The sequence below is a fragment of the Colias eurytheme genome, chromosome 11 (assembly GCF_061535395.1).
Source record: "Colias eurytheme isolate Ceu_HAF_F1 chromosome 11, ilColEury1 Martin Lab GWU primary, whole genome shotgun sequence".
Classification (NCBI taxonomy): Eukaryota; Metazoa; Arthropoda; class Insecta; order Lepidoptera; family Pieridae; genus Colias; species Colias eurytheme.
In genome coordinates, this window is record NC_142990.1 from 3716473 (window position 1) to 3739487 (window position 23015).

The 23015-nt window shown below is 32.3% G+C and overlaps 1 protein-coding gene across 2 annotated transcripts in view; it reads right to left on the reverse strand.

The window, feature by feature from the left end:
- Positions 1-8839, reverse strand: part of LOC149904435 (GATA-binding factor C-like) — a 78528-nt gene extending 69689 nt beyond the window's left edge. For both annotated transcript variants that reach the window (XM_090107197.1, XM_090107196.1), the window contains exon 1: positions 8544-8839. The gene's annotated coding sequence lies outside the window, so the exon portion shown is untranslated. The remainder of the gene's footprint in view (positions 1-8543) is intronic.
- Positions 8840-23015: the final 14176 nt, after the last annotated feature.

Genomic DNA, 23015 nt, shown 5'->3' on the forward strand with positions numbered 1-23015 from the left:
ACAATATAGATCAGTCAGAATCGACATTGAAAATCGAGAATTTAACAATAATTCCAAAAGTTTTCAAACTTCGGTCAAGTAAATGGTACATTGGGACGACAATAAATCTCATTTTGCAACCTTGTCCGCAGTCCGGAACATTGTTAAAATTGCAATTAAATTATTTTTTTGCTGTATGGTCGTGAAAAAAATTCCAAAAGTTCTGCAAACTTGGGGAAGTTTTCGATATAATATTTCATATCACATATTAAATTTGCAATCAATCTAAGTGTACGGAACATTGTTAAAATTGCAATTAAATTATTTTTTGCTGTATGGTCGTGAAAAAAATTCCAAAAGTTCTGCAAACTTAACACAGATATCGGAAATATATACCGAACGGTTGTATAAATTTGCATTCTTTTTGGTTGACCGGAACATGTTTATTTATAATTATTTTTAATTCGTGGTCATTTTTTCGAGTAAGGTGGTCTCGGAATAATTACAAAAGTTTTGGAACTTGGTTGCAAACTTCGAAAACATCTATTCTGGTGCATTTACAAATTTGCAACCTCATTCAGTTTAATAAAAAAAAAAAAACATTAATATTCAATATTAAAAGATGTTCCGTACACTGAGATTGGTTGCAAATTTAATATGTGATATGAAATATTATATCGAAAACTTCCCCAAGTTTGCAGAACTTTTGGAATTTTTTTCAGGACCATACAGCAAAAAATAATTTAATTGCAGTTCCGGACTGCGGACAAGGTTGCAAAATGGGATTTATTGTCGTCCCAATGTACCATTCACTTGACCGAAGTTTGATAACTTTTGGAATTATTGTGAATTGAATGTCTAGACTGACTGGAGTATAAGGGCAGCGGTAATTCGCACATCAAAGCAAATGAAACAATTAAATAAATCGGTATTATGTCAAAAAGAGACAATCAATTAAGATAAACCGGTGCGCTATCGAAAGACGTCCGCGATATCGACGCGCTTCCAATTTGATTAACTGATATACCGCAAATAACACTCGATACGAGCGATAAGTTACCAGGCATTAAGCGTTGTTAGCCAACTGAGTCGTGATTTTTATTACCGCTAAGCCAACTGAAGATATCTATCTATACTGCATCTAGATGACGGCGGTATTACTAAAGCCGCTACCGACCCGCATGTCGAAATCTTTCAGAGGAATTTAATAAACAAAGTGGACATTCACATTTTGTGTAAGACATGAATGTATAGAAATCGCCAAGTTTGTCTAAACCTATATAAGAAACTTGTAGTATGGAGGTGTCTTGGACGCGTTGGGAATAAATTATTTATTTATGCATGTATCGGCCTGACTTACATGCTCCAAGAATTTGCTTCATTTGATGATTTATTATGGTGATATATACAATACTATACGTACCTACATAAAACAGTAGCTGTTTAAAAACCTAAGAAGTAAATATTTATAGTCTTACCAAATCGCAACACAACTTGCACTATAAATACGTAAAATATACTTTTTTCTACCTTATGAATTGAAGAAATAAGGGCACCTACTTGGCAATTTTGTCTCACAATTTATATCAATAATTGTGCGTAAAATATAAGCAATAAATATGTAATGTATTAATGCAGTGATTACTAATGCTCGTATAAGCACTTACGTATTAATAATTAATTTGTATTATGATAAGATTATGTCAGTTCTCATAGATAAAATCGTTTTAACATTATCAATGTCTTAATTACTATTGGGTGTGATACATTACAATTTTACTTACATCGAATAAAAATTACATACTCATGTATGATTATTAGCAGTGATATCTGAGAATTGGATTATAATAATATTATGGTTACCAATACTGTCTTGTTGATATAAAAACGGTACATAACTTACCTACACTATAACGCACTAAAAATAACGAGTAATTTCTTTGAATATTATCTGGTAAAAATACTCTTGTATACAAAGAATAACATTACATGAACATATTAGTAGAGTCAAAACAAACATATCTAGGTAGAGAAAACTCCACAACAATGTAAAAAGATATCAATATGAAACTCACTTCTCAAATGGATCTCAGCATGTTTAAATTATAAAAGAAAAACATATTATCATAGACAATTTACATTAAAAAAAGTTCGAAAGTTAAAAACACCATAGACAAAATCTTATCAAAAGTTTACTTTTTAAATCAAATCGCGTACCTAATGCATGTCAATACAGCGGCATCATTGATAACTCTTGATTTGACTTAGGTACTTGTGTCAATAAGATAGTATAATCTGTGATCACGCGCTGATTTAGTTTACAATAGTTTTTCCCGTCTAAATATTGATACTTAATATGAATTATTTTTTATCTGTAATTCTTATTACAGATTAAAAAAACGTGTGCGTTAAGGTTATAAACATATATAGAGCGCAGGCCAAAGTAGGATTTTCTTCTAATGCTAATAATTGTCAATGCACTTCACTATTTAAAAAATGTAATTATAAACAAAAGCATCTGAATAAATAATATTTTGGCTTCAACAACGCATTAGCTTGTTAAGAACAAAAATTAAGAGTAGGTACAAGGTAGCGTCCTAGGTTTTAAAAAAAACTTAATTATTGTAAATATCTTCCTAGAAGTTCAAAATTAAAGTAATAGCACGTTTTTCTACTGCTTCAGCTTGAATTAAACATGTATTTAAAGAATAAGAAGAATCGTGTGAAACATTTATAAGAATCTAACCAAATCCCTAACCTCTATACACACTAAGTACTTATTATATAATTATTATGCAACCCTTATATTACTACCTATTCTATCAATCACAAATCAACGGCATCTCAACACAAGGCCAATAATAAATCCAACTCTTACCAATTACGCTGATAAGATGAAATCTCCACTAATACAGGCATAACCAATGATACTAAGCCCTTCTTTCTATCACAACCGCTAAAGCCGCTATCTGACCATCGACTGAAAAAAGGATTAAAGATAAAATAAAAGAAATCACATATTTATCGCAATTTGCGTCCATTTTGTGTGATTTCCTCATAATATCGGAACGATAACGTATGATAAGACGTTGGGAACGTGTAATTTCATTAATTCACTAACTGAAAGTGTAAATAGCAATTTATTTTATTATTAATATTTTAAACAAGGATAGAAAGAGCTCTGATAACAATCAGTTTTAGTTTTCTAGCTAATAGCTAATCTAACCGGTTTATTCTAAATATAACCCACATTTTGTAGCTCAAAATGTATTCAGGACTCTTAAAATACCGCCCGAACATATTATTGCTCTGTTTAAATGTCAAGAATATAAAATAACTAATGAACAAGAAAATTGCAGATATATACAATAAAAATCTTTGATTAAGTACTATGAAAACCAGACGAATAAATATTTATGACACGGATTTGTGGGGTGTTAAATTCACTAGAATATGCATATAAATCTATAAAATATTCGGTAATTTAAACCTAATACGGCTAAAATAAAAATTTTCCTCACTTTTGTGAGTATATGTATTCATGTATTATTTTACGACATATCCCTGTTTTATAAATAAATTAAAACTTTAAGCTACCTACTCTACATTTCTTCAAAAACACTGAATTAAACTTCTTTAAAGAAAAAAAAATAGAGATTGAAAACTCAGTCAAAATGCAACAGTAAGTACCTACATACCTACCTATTCATTAAATTAGGTATTACTCATATATACAATTCAACCTACTTCAGCCAAAAAAAATCCCTCAACTGTAAAGTTCCAAAAAAATTAACAAACACGATAGATAAGCGTAATCTCAAATTGAACACTATCAAGAACATTTATGCTATAAATCACAGAACATAACTCCATATCTCTGATAAGGTTTCATATCACATTGCCACATCTTTATTTATTTTCAAATTGTATTTATTAACTGTTGAATCAAATAATTATTTGTGCATTAAATCAATTAGAAATAAACTAAAAATTGTAAAAAATATAACAATCTCTCTCTACATTTTAAAGAAAATGCGAAAGGATAAATTAGGATTTTCTTTGTCTTCTGCTATCTTTTAATAATATAAATTAACTTCTGAAAATACAGATTGAGTTCAACTAAATAAAACTCTATTAAAATGCAAATGCATTAAACAAAAAAAAACTATTAAAAAACACTATGCCATCATCATAGAAATCTAAATAACAAGACACATAGAAGTGCTATAATGTCATAATTCGTATGAAAACCGCTGTCGCCAAAATCAACACATTCAAACCGAAAGCTAAACAGTACACACAAGTAAACTATGCCTTTTATTGGACAGCTTGATTTTAGTGAAAACTAACTTATCTATTAAATTAAGCTTTTGAATATGTATCGTAACGCAAGAATTTACGGTTTATTTTAGAATAACATCCCTAAGTATATGAGACTTTTTGCTCCAATACGAACAAACGTGATAATAAGAATGGTCGACTGTGTCATTCATTGTTATTTCGATTACTATGGTGACACTCGTAATACTTGTAAATATTCTATAATTTTAAGGAAAAACGGCATTATTTCTAAAAAAATATATTTTCCGATGAAATATTATTCCTTTATAAGTATAATTACAACTTGTGGAAGAATTTCCGCAATGGGAATTGCTGAAACACACCATGTATACACTCATACGTCTCCAGAGCAACTGAACAGTGACGAATGCACTGGTGATGTGCAAAACACCTGAGTGGCGACAAGGTCACGCACGCCTACGACTTCTAGTGTCTTGTTATTTAGATTTCTATGGCCATCATGTACTTTTGCTACCGTTTTCAAAAATTAACTCTTAACTCAACAAAAATATTTCTGTTCATCAGTCAAAAAGTGTTCAAACAAATATCAATTAATAGGAGCATTATCAAAGGGCCGCTTATTATCGAGTTTCCAATTAAATAAATTGATTGGACCTGTTAGGCCCATGTGTACAACAGTTTGACAAAGCTATAAAGATTACCACAATCTTAAATCGACCAAAATGGACCATGAGACCACAAAAACATGAATAAATATTGCATCTTATTATTTGTGTAAGATTGTTATAAATTTTGGAGTTAAGTAATTACCGTAATATGTTTACAAATTGGAATGTAATTACGATTAAGTACCTAATTTAAAAAAATGCAATTATTTGGTAATTGGTAAGCCATATAAATATTTGTAACGTATATTTAAATGTAACTCTACATTTATGTGCTTTTTATTGCTGCTTCTATTTTTATTTTAAATATATTTTTTCAAACTGTTTTGTAAAACCCTATTGACAACAGACATGCACTATTATTCATTAGTCTTTAAAATAGAAAATCTAGGTTCATTTATGACATGTTAATAATTACATGTAGGTAGGTACATAAAACAGTTATGTTTAGTGTTACCAGAATAAGCCACTATTCTTCCTCCAAACTCCTAAAAAACAAATTATGATAAAATTGATGTCGTTTTTGTTTCTTGTAGGCTTTCTTTGAAGATCGGAAGCTGTGTGCTGTCATAACACTAATAAACAATTAATTAGTACATGTACAACCGCGGGCGGTCAATAGTCGTTATTTAAATTAACCAAATTATTACCCTATAAATTTTATTTTTAATACATACAACGATGACAAAAACCTAATTTTCATTGGAATTTAAAGATTTATAATATTGAACTGACGATTTTGTCTAAATAGATCTACTTAGGTATTTTATTTTTGCATACCTTTACCTAGATGCATACATTCTTAAGTTATTTTTGTACAAGAATAAAATTATTTGCATTTATAATATGAAAATAAAATGTTATTGTTATGGCTCTATTGTTATTATATCTAGCTTTTTATTTTTACAGATTCCTACGACATTTGATCGCATATTATTAAATTATTATTTAAGTGTATATTTCGCGGTTTAGCAACTCATTTAACAGCCAGAAGCATTATAACATTTAGATAGCAATAGGTTACCTAAATATCATAATTTGCTGCGGGCGCGAACTCGCAAAACGTTCTAGCCAAGGTTACAATGCAAAGGGTAGGTACCTAATTAAATGTATTTTTATTGTAACTTCACCGTTAACTATGTAGGTAGGTACTTCGGTATGCGCTTTTTGCTTTTCATGGCTTTATCAACATACCTATTAAATTGTAGTCGTTCGATGGAGAAGCTACATATATAGTTGCATATTTTGTAAAATTAAATTGTAATACTGACATGATAGAGCAACTATGGAGTTTCTTGCCTGTTTTTCTCCATAGAAACTGCTTTCCGAATCGGTGGTAAATGTTGAAAATATGTAATGACGATTCAAAAGTGCTTCTAGAAGAAGTCTTATTTAATAAATAAATGTTTTTTTGAGTCTATTATTTGAGAATAGCCTACAGGATATCCACTACATAGGTATCTCCAGCGGAAATCTCAACACACGTAACGCACACATGTGTAATCTTATCGAATGCTAATCGTCGTTTGCGCATCGGCCGCATTCAAATTTCGAACGCGAACTGTCATGGCGGCCAATCGTAACGTCCGAAAATGCAGCGCTTCAGAACGAAAACAGTGATCCGACATTGACATTGATTTGTGCTTTCGTATTTATTCGTATTACTAGTCGGAATACATAAGTTTTTGTTTACAAACCTGCTCCGTGTACATGAACGATGCATACACGCTTTTTTAGGTTCAATAATCTTTGCTGTTACATGTGTTGTATATTATTATATTGATATATTGTTATAAAACATCTCAATTCTCAATGATATCTTAAAAAACCTAATGTCATATGTAAGAAATATATTTGGGTAGCTATTACAAAATAAATTCAGACTGTTATTACCTACCATCCTACACATTATATTTTTTGCAATGCAAGTTTTTTTACACAGCTACTCATAACTTCATATTGAGTTTAGCGTTGTTACTATGTATCTATCAACTACCAATAGTCCTTTATAATTTAAAAATGTAATATATAAATACCCTCAATTTATTATAAGTAGAGCTGCAAAGAACAACTGCTTATGCAATTCATATAAATTATGAAAATACCTAAGCAATAACATGTTGACAACATTAGAATTCATAAAAATATTATTTAAATTCAGCTCAAGATGTTTATCTTAATAAATTTAAATATTATTACTAACGATAAAGTCTGCCTTATTTTCATTTAAATATAACAAAAAATAAATCTATCTATTAATATTCTTTTCATCAGATTTAGCACATTAATGTTAAAAAATCATCGGGCTAATGTATTACCTACATTGTAAATGTCATTGCATAATAAATTTTAGTTTTTCTCACAACCTAATAAATACCTACTAAATTAAAATATCTGCGTGAATATATTTGATCTAGCTATGATTACATTTTAAATGATTGCCTAATATAGGTACCTGAAGCTGTAATTCCAGTTTATTTTTTTAAGTTCTACAAAATAAAAAAACAATAAAAAACACATCAATAAAATTATAATATCATTTTTGCTTAATTACTTAGGTAAACATAATAAGAATAATTAATTATAATTTTAATTGGATAATTTATGCATTTATAGGTCTAGGTATGAATTCATTATTTTATTTTTCCTATACTTTCAGATTATATAAGTGATAATATATTTACATTGTAATTATGTACCTTTTTTGTTTTTATTATTTTCAATTAATAATCGTTATTTTATATTTAACTCGCTCTACTAGATAAAAAGTAAAAACATATTAATTTGGCTATAAATTATTTTTTTATGATAAATATTATAAACAACACCTATAGTGTTAAACACTCTGGGTGGTTATCTATGATGTATGTATTTAATTAATATATTTAAAATAAATTTAAGTTTTTTTTTAATTCAATGTGAAATATTCAAAAAATGATAGGTATTATTAGTAGATACACAATAGGTATGTGTCATGTATACCTACGTCCTACCTATCTATAAGTAACTTAATCATTCAATTAAGGAATTAAACTTACTATTAAGATATCAAATAATTGAATAATTTATAAGTGTGTATCTATAGAAAATAAAATAACTCATATGTGGGTAATATTACTTTGAATATTTTGTTTGTTTACCTACATGCTACCGTTAAAGTGCCGTCGGATAGAGATATTTACCACAATTTGCAATGTAAAATTATTTTATGATCATTTTCATTGATAACTATCATTTTTTTTAGATATTTATATGAATAATATAATTTTTAATAACTTAACATGGTATGGTGTTGTATTTAGTATTCATATAAGAAAATATATCCAATAGAGCAATTGATGTATGCAGCTCTACCTTTGATTTATTGCTTGTTTTGACTTTACTTTTATTGTAATATTCATTTACATATTATTTATTATAATTAAATGTAAATAACAAAATTTTTACTGCTCTACTTTGACCACTTTTAATAAACTTTGAAGCAATTTATTAAGGGGTAGAGATTTTATTTTTCTTGTCAATCTCTACCAGCTCTAGATTGTATAATCTAATCTAAAGACCGTTTCTATTGAATTCTATAAATACTATAATACATACCTAAAATGTCCCTATCAGCTGGGTATCACTTAATTGTCGATCACTATCACTAATCACAAATAACGCTGGCCTGATAAACAACACTGAAATGCGCTCCATTCCGTCCGCAGGTTCATTTTGATGCAATATCACAGGTCACTAGTGTAAATGAATTTAGGAATGAGATTGGAACGATGTTTTGGATGATATTTAGTCCATATTGCGCAGGCGCGCCGTTATTCGAGTGAGCGCGATACGCGAAGCGGCATCGATGGGACGCAACCCGACACTAAACCAGTCGTATGATTTTTTGTTGTGAGCGCGAGTCGGAGTCGCTCGGAGCGAGTCGGCGGTGGCGAGCGACGCTTGAGCGCAGCCGCTCAGGATTGGCTGCGGCTCACAGGCGGCCGGCGAAGGCGGGCCGATGGGAGTGTACACTTTTAAATTTTCTTTTTCTCTTTTTGGGCGGGAGATTGTCGCTGTGTGCGCAGCGTCAGTCGCTTTCGCGCTTTGATGGATGGCGGGAGTGCGATGGCGTTTTTTGCATTTCGTATATTTGACTCTACAATTACAATTTGTTGAGATTGATCGCCCATAATTCACTAATGTTATAATTGTGTAATTAATGTTGTACGAATGTATGTTTTCAAATGTTTACACTTCACCCATGGCTTGGTTTTGATAGAACTTTCATGTTGTTTTTAACTTGTTGTTCTATTCGTCATAAATAAATAAACTTCAATCGAAATGTATTAAATCATACAGTTATTATCATTGTTTATTATTATAATTGTATTGCATTACACAAATACATATATTTAGGTATATATTTATTAGCTCTACAATATTTATGTATCTCAACTCTACCTATGTAGTAAATACTAAATAATATAAGTAGGCTATTATTGCAAAAATACTGAAATTTAAAAGTAGATGTCTCTATATTATTTAACAATTTATTTATTAGATAGGTAGGTAATGTAGAGATATTTTATTTGTTTTAAAAATACCCTTTATTTGATGTTATTTTTGTGTGTGGGGTTTTATGTTTTTCTATGAATGTTGTTTAGAAGTAGGTAACTACGTACAGCTATAGGTAAGTATAAAAGTATGTAATTTAAATCTACCTAGATAATAAAACATATAATTTTAATTCAACTATTTGAATAATAAATCTCATCTTTATCTATCCTAGAATTTTAATTTCTTGTCCGGTAAAATATCTACCTAGGTATATTTATGTAGTTAAAATCTTTATTTCATTAAAAAAAATCTGACCTTAAATACATATACCTACATATTAGGTAGGTTACGTACGTAAGTAAACTTAATTTATTTAGATATAGATAATTGTAATAAGGAAAGCAGTTTTATCTAGGTATTTACCTACTCTATAGAGATACCTACAATTAGGTAATATTAAGAAAATGACGCAACATAAGTAGGTAGGTACCTACCTACAGAATTTATTCAATGTAAAAAAATTCAAAATTTTTTTTAAAATAAGTGTAGGATGTAAGGATGGGTAAAACACTGTCATAATATTATGTAGGTAGGTATATTGAGTCTTCTATTAAATTATTTTCAATCAAAGTGATAAGTATTTTTTTTTATACAAAATACACCAATCTAAGATAGTTGAGTCAAGTAAATTTTACTTGACTCGACTAGCACTTTGCAGAGGTTTTCACTATTTAATATATCTAGTTATAATTTTATCAAAGCTCTACTTTTTTAACTCTGCCTATAAAATACCGCGAACGAACCTATCGAGCTCATGTGTTATTCATTAAGTTGCCTATAATATATGAGGAATTTAATTTTTTATTTTGGTAGATATCTAAATTCACTCAGTTCCAATTAATGAAACTCAGTAAAATTTTATAGGTACTCTACATAATATTTATGTTTGATTTATTTTATTATAGATCCTCAAAGCTTCCGATCCGATAATAATCGAAAATTAACGATCGAAAGTTTTAGCCGGCAATACGAGGGCAATTTTTCTACATCTGCGAATAGCAGCGGCGGCGACTAGGTACCACCTACCATCAAGTGAGTCTCCGCTAGTCTGCGCTACTGATTGGGTTGTTTTTAAATATTTTTACACACATTTTTATTGTACACTAGCAGTCCGCCCCGGCTTCGCCCGTGGTACATATTTACGTTTTCTCTACGTAAGAACCATCCTCGTACTTCAAGGAATATAATAAAAAAAGAATTAACGAAATCGGTTCAGCCGTTCTCAAGTTATGCGCTTACCAACACATTTTGGGATTCATTTTTATATTATAGATTATTTTATATCTAATTAACACTAGACACAAGAAAAGTTATACCAATACATGCCAATATAGACTTAATTTTAATTCAGATAAATAAATAAATATTTCAGGACAATTTTTACACACGGCACGATCTGATCCCAAACTAAACTTTTGCTTTTGTTATGGAAACCATACATATATAATTTTAAATAAATACTTATATAGATAATAATTACCTAACACCCAGACACAGAGCAAACATCTATACCTATTCATCACACAAATATTTACCCCGGGTGGGAATCGAACCCACGAGCCATGGTTGGTTGGTAGTGGCCCTGCCTTCCAAGCCAGAGCCAACCGGTCATTCAAGATTTTCAAGTCATATATTCTTCTTTATATCCCCAGAAGTACTTTCATAAGATGGTAGATATTTAATTTTACCTACCAACAACCTACACTTAGAATTTCCTCTATGTTACGGATGTTAACCACATTATCTACATTAAGAACATTAGCGCAAACCAAATTCAGTGTGTTCACTCAAACAAAACTAAATAGGTATTTTCCAATCCCCCAAACACCCACACGTTTTCTAAGCGGGCAGCCAGTCTGAATAACATTTAACCCCTTTGAAATGTAAAAGCATTACTGAATGAAAAAACAGTACTTATGTACCCCGCGACGCTGATAAACCATCTCTGTACAAAGCACACAAAGATACAATGCCTCTGAAAGGGTTCAAGAACGCACTTTTAAATTAACATCTCTGAATACCAAAACAGCAAAACAGTCTATTCAAACACACGCCACTCTCGACCCTCATGCGCTTGACAATAAAATCAGAACACGTCATAATTGCCTACGTGCAACGAGGCACATATAAAATAGCACTGAGCGATGCTTATGCTTAACGTAGGGCCGTTTACATTTTTCCTTTTCATATCATTGTCTCTGGTCGACAGCGCTTGCAACCGTCACGTTCCAATTTTGAAAAGTGTCGGAACAAAATGGTCGCTGCTTTGTGTCGTGCCCTCGCTCATGCTTCGAGTTTGGTAATTTACCAGATGCTAGCTCGCTTTGAAGTTCCGACTGCAGGAAATGTGTCTGACATCCAACTGGATTTAAGCACGAATCTTGTTTGAAATAAAAACACAAGAAGGTAGTGTAGTAAGAAACGGGGGCCTTACGAGGATGATTCGTAATTATTCATCCGGAATACCGACGTCAAAAGTATTACCAAAGTAACAAGAAAGTCATAGATACAACCTCCCAAACCAAATTGGAACATCACTGCGCCGTGTTTACAACTCGACAAAAAAACACACAACAAAGGAGCCGAATTTAAATTCCGATCGAACTTTGACACATGTCTGCCACCATAAACAATGGAAATTCAAATCATCATCGCGTTCGACAGCCGCCGACCTAATGCGATTGTGGCGTGCGCGCTGTACTCTATGGTTCTTCAGCTATAAATGGGAGCCTTTTCTTTCGCTTTTTTCACAAAATCGTACCGAGATCGGCTGATAAGGTCTCGTCTCGTGTGAGATAGTCTCAATATCCACAGATGGCCTTGCTCTCGAGTAATCTCTGCGCTTGGCGTAGATATTTTTGTCATTTTTTGTTGTAGTTCCTTTGAAAACGTTTTGTTGTCTAATAGGGACATTATTTTGACGGAGATCAGGCCGTTGTAATAATGTAAACACTGATTGAGTACTGATAAGTAAGACAATCGGAATTATGTGAATGTGATGCTTTTTGCTGTGGTCTCAATCCGTAGTTTTAGAAATACGGCTTAGGACGCTAAGCCTGCAGCTGCATATCCAGATATGTCTTAATGCAAAGGTCAAATTGAAAATATTACCTTTTCAATATTTTTGATTAATTTCAAAGTAGATAAGATGCAAAATTTCTTGAATGCTTTAGAAACCTATGAATAAAAACCTGCATTAATCCCCAAACATATTTTGTTTATTATGTAATTCAAAGTAGGTATGTTTTAAGGTTGAAATTCTACTAGGATCATTTTCTTATGATCTAAACATACTTACTTACTATCTGGCGCGGTGACCCCAAAGTGGGTCTTGGCCTCCGACAGCAAGAGACAGCTGATCTAAACAACTAAAACTAAATATTATTGCACTATACATATGAAGTAATGTAGCTAAGAACAACTTCTAAGCAAAAGGGTTCGCTCCCTCAACTCATAAGATGTTAACATGAGCGAGAACGCGACCAGAAAACCTCCTCGTCTAGTCCGACTAAGAACACAATCTCGCCAGCAATCCCTTATCTTGCAACTTAGAAAACAAAACATCGCAAGCCGGCAATAAGCATAAAACAAAATCGTTTCGACCCCACACACGCCGTCGCTGGAACACTTGGAAAAATCCCTATGGATTTTCCGCGGGAGGGGGCAGGCGCGCGGGACGGACGGGGAAGGAACGTAAAAGAGAAAAGCTGCGAGTTTTTATCTCGGCGCCATAAATTTTATTCGTAGCGTGATTTAGTGCGCAGATTGCCCCCCGCTACCCGCGCCCCGCGCCTACGCCTCGCCCGGGTAAGGCTGCTAGTCATTGTCAAAATTATTGCACCCGTATCTACTGAAGCTTTAAATATATGTCCCCGACACGCTGCCTGTAACCCGTTCTCGTGCTGAATACGACGCTTTGATGTCAATTTTATAAGTCGTAGTTTAGCGAAATCGCCCACTCGAACACGTAGTGCCGCGATACCATCTCGATGACAGAAAGTCTCGAATGCCAAACAGAGATTCGTACAAATTTTAATTACGCAAGCGAAACATTTGAAGCGAACGATCATTGTATTTTACATTGTTACGCAACTTCTTTTCTCCTTACAAAACTTCCACTTGATATATTTTCAATACTTTCACTAAGAAAACAGAAGGCTCGAGCCGAGCAGATAGGGATTAATGCAATACCGGGCCAATGGCGCCATCTCTAAAAGTACTACGAAAAAAACTTTCTTTTCAACACTAATCCTCCATTATTTTTGCTTTAAGAGTGATTCTTAAGTTATTTGTCAATACCGAGCCACAAAGGCGCCCAAATACCCTGACTATTGGTGAGGCTTAATACACGCCTCATAATAGTCGAACAATTCAGAAACTTGTTAAAATCATAATGCGCTTTTGTGTGCCTCTTGACAGTTTACTTGTGATTTTTTGCTCGCATACGTACGTTTCATATTGCTAGTGCGCTTGCAAATGACGCGTTCGTTTTTTCACGATTTCTGGTGAATCCTCGATCGCTATCGCCGCGTATTTTATGTAAACACGACAAATTTTGTGGCGAGGACGCGGAATGTATCAGCAGATGCGCTGGCGTTATTTTTATTGTCTATGGCAATTCAAAGGTTCGCATTTGATCCGGGCTCTCTCTACACTGTGTCTTATCTCAGATCTGGTTTTATGAAACCCTAAATTTACGACTGCGGTCGAGGGGTAGGGACTGGTTTAAGCCGACTCTCGATGTCGGTACTAGAAACACTTTTCACCACAATTCATGACTAAGCACGCTCTGCAAAAAATAAGTGTTATATTCTCATATGAATATTATTTGATCGACGCGCTGATACGGTGTTTTTCTAAGGTAGAGACGAACGAGCGAATACGCCGGCCGTTTATATTCACGTACGGATTGTCTATCAAAATAAGTTAATATTAAAAGTTATGTGAATGTATAAAATTACTATACTTTTATAAATAAAACATTAAAAAAGTAATGTAATGAACAAATTTTTACGTCATATTTGCTTGATAAAACTCACTAATTATTAACCAGATTTCTTTAATTGCTAGAATAACTAGACCCCCGCGCAGGTTAGACCAGATACAGGCAGATCCTCAATAAATTACGAGAATAAATCCCGGGAAAGAAAAATTGCCCTCTGGAGCACATAATTCTTGCCTTGTCACAAACCCTCCTTATCTACGGCCAATACCGGATTACAATGCGATTTTTATTTTATGCTGTATTCGCTTTTGTATTCAGCTATGTGCTTTATTCGTACCTATTTGCATGGCTATTGAAGAGTTGTGTAGTATGTATATATTGTACGCCTTAGGTATAAGTCTTAGAATAGATATCATGCTAAAATGAAAAGGTACCATTGTATAAATTAAAATTATTATAGCCATATTTCGGCGACAAACCTCTTCTATACATGGTAGGTACATAACTTTATCCTTCGACAGCTGTAACTATCTATCTATCCCCCAAAATAAATGCGCTACAGGCTAATAATTATACCCACACTAAACTCTTGTAGAGCATGATAAAATTGTAAAACAGTATTCAAACGAAGTGTATAAACAAAAACTTTTCTAATACATCTAAAAAAATATTGCATAAACCACTAACCACATTCACTAAATTATCACCACTTTGTAATCATATACCTACTACGTATTATTATTTTTTTTATGCATCATATTCATATTATTGTAATATCTCAAAGGATTTTTTAAGATGTCTTTTTGTCTAGGTATATCAATAGGTGTGATATAAAGAGAAAATTGCTCAATACGGGCCGTATCGAGCAGTACATATTTTCTAAAAATCCTCTCTACAATGAAACCTTCACCTCTTTTCACTCCCAAAAAATTACGTACCCTTATGTGTCCATAGTATAATTAATCTCAATCCTTCTAGCGTATTTTAACAATATACCTATTTGAAATACCTAAAGAAAGGTAAAGGTAGAGTTTACTATATCCGGTCTTAAAACGGGTAAAAATTCTAAAAAAGTTTAAAAAGTAGATTATTATATCCTTTCTTTGTAAGTCACACGCATGCTTTTTCAAACATTTCAACTCCTAAATAATAACTTACTTTTATATATATATCTCAATACGTATACAATTTGTGGTAATATCAGTTCAAAGTAAAAGTTAATATTTTACATGTTTCGTAACAATATCGTCTAATGGACAATGACAAATGTATCTCTTTGTTGCCAATATTGAGATGTCATTGCCCGACAATTCGATAGATTCACGGGAATTTTACAAAAAAAAAAAGATATTTGAGAGAAATATTTTGACAAGATAATGAATAGGCAGGTATGGGGCTGTGACAAGCTAATGATCTTTTAATATTTGAGGAACATGCTGAAGCAGATTAATGGAAATTTTTGGATTAAAGACTTTAGGAAATTGCTTAAGAATTGCGAAAATATAGACGAAATGGTTATTTACAGTTTTTATTTTTCTTATGATAAACTTTTAAATCGCAATACTAGGTGTCTAACATATAGAATAAAAAAATAGTGTGTATAGATATATTCCAAATCGCTCTACATTTTTGTAGGTATGTTATAAAAATACAGAATCAGTATTTGATGGTAATAATTTTTATGATTTAGTGTAAGTATTTGTAGTTCAATTAAATCACATTAGAAATTGTTTCCCTAAGTAAATGAACATATTCAGTAACTTCATTAACTGTAGATACACTACTTCACGTAAAAAATATTTTAAACTATCGAACTTGGCGTTTATTTCATAGAAATCGTCACAACAATTTGATTCTTATTACGTACAATATATGACAATAACTTCACGTCAATATTATAACAATACTAACGCCCATATATAATAACTTTTACGCAGTTACCATTAATTGCATAACAAATGCGGTGACGTTGTATTGTATTAATATTTATTGGTATCTTTTGTTAACCACGGTGGCAATACACAAGTAACTGGCAACACTGAGTGGACAATAGTATTATTTATTTTGTTGGGAATTATTTGCCTGTCGTTAGCAAATTTGTTGGCCACAGATTTTTTTGTGTAGCATGTTTACAAATAACAGATATATCAAGTGGTTCTTGCATGGAAGACAAGTACCTACCTACGTACATTATATCATAGGCCATCAAACAGAGGGCCAACTTATACCTATTCTACATTAAAATTACATGAAAATAAGAAGGATACAAAAAAAATAATAGCCATTATTGCCCCAATCTTAAAAGTCAGTTCATCATGGCAATCTCAAAGATGAATTCAATAATTTGCAATCATGTATCAAAATTATTCTGTAAATAAAACTTAAAACGGTTGTATCTACTTACAGAACAGAATACCTACACTTATTTAAATTATGTAGGCAGTTTAATCAAAATGAGTAATTACAAAATTGTACAAATACTGATCTCTATAAAGTATGAACCCAAAACAAATCTTTAGCATAACATAACACAATATTTCTTGCCACTTATACTTGATCCACATAAAATCTTAAGGGATTAAATGAAAGGCGTAATCTCTATTATTTATTTACGTAAAACATTTCACTCCAATAGTATAACAAATGAAAGTACCTGCATACAGATCGTAAGCCACTGACATACACAAAAACTTCACATTTATCCCCTTTATTTCGCGTCTGTTTGATGTCTTTGTCTAGATTTCGCACAAAGGCGAGCTCTCTGCTAAATTTACAGAACAAAGAAAGAAAGCTACCAACATTACATATTCAATATATTATTTTCTGGTGTTCATCTCATCTGCATTTATCCTTTGTCATGAATTGTTTAAACTTCACGCCTGACTTTATGTTTGTACATAATAAAACGATATACTCAAACATAAAAAAAACGCTTTGATTTTTTGAGGGAATTCCTTGATGAAATTCTTTCATTTCATGTTCGTATTTGAAGCCCAAGACTCAAATCAAAATATTTATTTTTTCATATCATGTATATCAAGATTAGTCGTTTGATTTTTTTTCCAAAATATACTAAAACCATTTGAAGCAGTTAATTGAATATGCAATTCTTTCGCAAAGAATTCAAAAAAAGTCTTTCTTCCGTAAACAAAAGGTAAGCTAATAAATCAATAAGCCTTCGGACAAGCGACTGAACAATTTCTACAAAAAAAATGAGCGTCGGAACCACACAGCGGCCTACCCCATTGCATGCTCTATTAAAATTCGACACGACTCGTCCATGTTACCAAACACGCCGATATTATATCAAAACAACGACACATTTATTGCAATACGAGATAATTTAACGATGTGAACGCGCCGCTTCGACGATAATTCGGTCAAAGTTTAATTCGTTGACAAAGATTACGACACATTCTAATCGTTGGGGCGTGTTGTCGAAATCGCAATTTCAATTTTATGTTCGGCTGAATTGTGCGAACGTTCGCCTTTAGCGATTATTTAGCAGTTAACTTAATGAAGAAAAGTTATAAAAAGCCTATAAAACTGTCCCATACAGCGTTGGGCTGCGTCGCAAATGTTTCTGTTTATGTCTAGTAGCTACGATCAGACATAAAATTAAATGGTGCTCTCTATTTTTCTGCAGCATTTTTGTAGTTCTTTCCTTCTTCCATATCTTCATTTTAATCACTTACTATTTCCATAATATTCCTTACGGTGTTATGTGACTAATATGTGTATTTTTTAGCATAGGTAGGTAACTGTATACATTATTAAGAATAACTATCTACTGCGGTTTTTTCAGGATCAGAATTCAGAACTATAATTTATTAAATTTTAATTATTACATTATGTCTAAGAAGCTTAACTCTACCTTTAAATGGTTATTAATCGTAACAACTCACATAGGATGATTATGAAGAAGAACTCTTATCCTTTATGTTATTCCAGATACATTTCAAACTCAATCTTTCGCATATTTCCACGTAAACGCATTCGTAACGCACCAGTTAAATGACTTTTACTGCCGGAGGGTCGATCAGTAACGGCAAATCATTAATGCTATATTGTGGGGATGTGTACGCAAATTTGATCCCTTAATAGCCCTGGTATAAGCGTAACCATGTTATAATAAGCCTGAGAATATAGTCTGGTATTTAATAGCTATCTTTGTTAGGCGTCGTTGGTACAGCTGTATAAAATCGCTGAGGAAAATTCTTTATTTTTATCTATTATATACTTATTATCTACAATCTACATCTACTTACTTATTAAAAGTAAGTTTGTTTAGATACCCAATTTATAAGCCACCACTGAACATGTTAGAAAGATATTTGGTTTTGTCTCCGATGATAACTTTAAAACTTAGAAAAAAGAAGTCTGGCCAGCGTAGAGCCGGGTAACCAACGCATTTAAAAAAGTGTATATAATCAACTATGATTACATATTTGCATTTGTGGTATCTGTTATTTGTAGATCCAGTAAAGTGAAACGTTATGTCTACGGAAAATGGGCCGACGCATTTCATTACTTTTCAGCAGGCCGAGACGAACGTCAAAACGCCAAGGAATAGAATACGCTATCGATAGAAATTGACGGGAGATTTTAATTTTGATTTTGAACAAATTTCGGCAAGATTGGAATTTTGGTCGTGGTCGTCGTCGTCTTTGGTAGTGTGACCGAACCATTACCAAAATCTCATGAGCTTATGTCAATAATTAGCGTTACAGTTTCTATTCCATGGCGTTAGGTACGTTTGTCTAAAGGCCCAGTAGGTAACTATAGGGAATCGATATCTATAGGAAATCGTAGGGAATCGATTTTCACAAATATATTTTATTTACTTTATAAGTGGTAAGTATTTTTTTTTTCTTATGTACACTAATATGTTAACGAAAGATTTGATTATGTGTCTGTTTGTGTATAATGAATAGGTTCTGAAAACAATGTCAGATTTGAAAAATTCATTCACTGACCGAAAGCTACATTATTCCTGTGTGACATTGGCTTAACTTTATTTTGTTTATGCCCGGGCAAAGCTGGGACGCGTAGCTAGGCTATACATTATAATATATAGTGTTGTACATATTATGATAATATCTCTAGTTATAATATATTACAGAGTAGGTACTGAATCCACCTCACTCTATGTTCACATATACCTACTAGGTACAAGGTACCAAAAAGTGATCATTCTCTGTTGTTTTTTAATGTTTTCTATCTTCTTATATATAAATATGAATCGCAAAATGTGTTGGTAAGCGCATAACTCGAGAACGGCTGAACCGATTTCGATAATTATTTTTTATTATATTCCTTGAAGTACGAGGATGGTTCTTATGTAGAGAAAACGTAAATATGTACCACGGGCGAAGCCGGGGCGGACCGCTAGTATATTATAATTCCAATCTACATCTGCAGTTATAATGTAGGTAACTGAAATTTACGATGTATGAATCTTCTACGAGTTTTAATAAAAAATATTATAAAAATTCTCATATAGGAAGGCATATCGTTGAGGTGTGATGATTAGGATGATATACGGTTTTCCTTGTATTTTATGATGATTATAATTAACTACATTTAAGCCATATTTTCATCATAAAATTATAACATCTCATAAATAATAATAAAATACATAAAAATGTTTACAAATTTTATCCAAATATCCGTTCACCTCAGCCTTAATATTATAGATATTTAATTTTGAATAATTATAAGATAACTTCGTAAACATGTTGAAATCTCGTTAAAATAAAATGTCACCTAAATAATTAAAATGCGATCTAATCGAGAGATATGAAACATTTGCTAAAAACGTCATCATTTTAGTCCTATCCTATCTAGATGGTGCTTTTAAACAATTTCATTCATCAAAAAATTTGGTATAATACCATGAAATTCAATAGAGTTAGAATGCTTTTAGTGTAATTCAATGCATCGATAAACGGTCGGTAAATGCAGCTATAAAAATTACGTAAGCGCGTTGAAGTTGCATGACATTCTCGCGGAGATATGGGAGCTAATTCGCTCGCATTCATGAAGGTAAATACATCAAAATTAATTAGGGGGGGTAGGGACCGCCCGCGCGCTACCGTCCGGGTCCCAGTGGGGCGCCACGTGACGACTTCATGCGGCTTCCCGGAACGCCCGGGTGACGGGACTTAACTATCAAGCCCTACCTGTACGTGCTTCGACTGCGTGGTCACTGTGTGGACTAAGCTTTTTTGTCTATGGTCCAACCGTGTGAATGTTTTATTATCTGTGCATATGAAGATACGTTTACTCTATCATAACTTATATTTACCAAAACAATTTTTGGTGTTTTTCAGATAAATATTTCTCAATTTGCAAGATTTTCATTTCACACAGTTCAGTGGATAGAGAATTTCACGATTAATTTTATTAATAGGTACTATCAATTTAATGAAGATAATAAAAACGCATCAAAGCCATGCATTGATTATATTAGATACTTGTCCTTAGATAGATAAATAGTTATAAGGACCATTACACAACAATAAATATTAATCTAACCAACAATTGTATCAAAACCAAAAAAAATACACAACTACGCCATAAATCGGCTATTAACGGTCAAACTATTGTTGTACCGCTTGGCATCAAACAAATCATTGAAGACAATTGTAAAAAAGTGACGTTACAAGGAAGTTATGGATATTCATGATGTTAGCGCCACGCAAGCATCAGGGTGCCGCCCGTGTCTACCTGTGCAAACATTTTAACATTGTCACAATGGTTCTGCCTCACATCGCCCACTATGAATTATTGCTACCCCTTAAAGATATTTCATCGATTTTATAGTGGCTCCAATGTCAACCCCGTCTCGACTGTGACTATAAACATTGTCGTTAATTTTTTACGCAACGCGCTTTTTTCGCACCGAATTTATTAGACGATAGACTTTCTATAATCGATAAATATGTGGATAATTTAAATGAATTTAATACTGAAAACAAAACATGACATTGAGATATTATAGAGGTAGCAGATACCTATGTTTACGAAAGTTTTTATGACGATTAATTATTATTAATGCTGAAACATATGTAGCTAGGTGTAGATAAGTTTAGCACCTACTCGCACGTAAGTATTTTAAAATATGTAATATAATTGCAATAATATGTTATTTAATCTTAAGATTTACTTCAATTACTTAAGTATATGAATTTTCTGATAATTAATACGTAAGAAAATATTATCATACCAAAAATATAGCTCTACAAAATGTTCGAACTGAAAATCAATAAATGTTTACCATTTGTATAGTCTATAATTGAATCAAACAGAGGTTCTATAAAGGCTTCAATAATAATCAGTTAACCCGTGCTCACCTGGCTCCTTACTCTCCCACAGAGAAAAAACTCTTATAAAGAAATAAATTATTGCATTATGGCTTTTTGAAAGAGTCCACTGCTGCTGAGAAATGACAATATTATTAAAAAGTACGCGTCTTTGTCACACTATCTTTTTGTGTTCGATATATTGTCGCTATAATAAATGCCCCTTTATGGGTCGAGCATTGTGCCCCGACCCATTGTGGACATTATTAAATATATTTTAAACAGTTTTATTAATGGTGGGCGTCATTTTGAGAGCGTATGATTTATTTTTTCGACGCGTGTTCTCGATCTCTGTGATATCTTTCAATCATTTAAATTAATAGAACTCGAGACAAATACTAACACTACATAAATCCTGTTTTACAAGTATGGTCTTATCATATTTCCTTCCTACGTAAGTTGGGAGTTTATCCGTTAATCAAAATAAAATTGTACCAACATTTATAATATCTCCATCTACTTATACAAAGCTTTATATCTTTACAAACGGTTCCAAAATCTCATTTCAACTTGAAATTCTGGTGCAGTTATAATACACCTATCCATACTAATATTATAAATGCGAAAGTAACTCTGTCTGTCTGTCTGTCTGTTACTCAATCACGCCTTAACCACTGAACCAATTTGCATGAAATTTGGTATAGAGATATTTTGATACCCGAGAAAGGACATAGGATAGGTTTTATCCCGGAAATCCTACGGGAACGGGTTTTTCTTTGAAAACGCGGGCGAAGCCGCGGGCGGAAAGCTAGTATATTTATATTTTAGAAAGTAAAATTATATTTCATCAGTAACGTAAATTATTGCTCATACTATTTATATCTTCAGAATCTGTGAAGGAATAAAACTAATTAACATACACACAAACCATAATAAAACGAATCCAAAGATTATGAAATTAGACACCAGCAGCTTCGCCGAAACGATATAAAAACCCCTTTGAATAGACATTAAAATTCCCTCAACCTGTCACAAAACGCGCGAAAAATTGAAATATCAAATTCGTTGTTTTGAAACATGACGCTTTACCTCTTTCAAAGAACAGACACGCCTCGAAGGCTTTATAAAATGTTTTATTCTATTGACATCTTGGTTTATCTTTTATGACACGCCTTTAATTCAAACAGGTGTTTATTCTTTATGCCTATTGAAAACCACAAC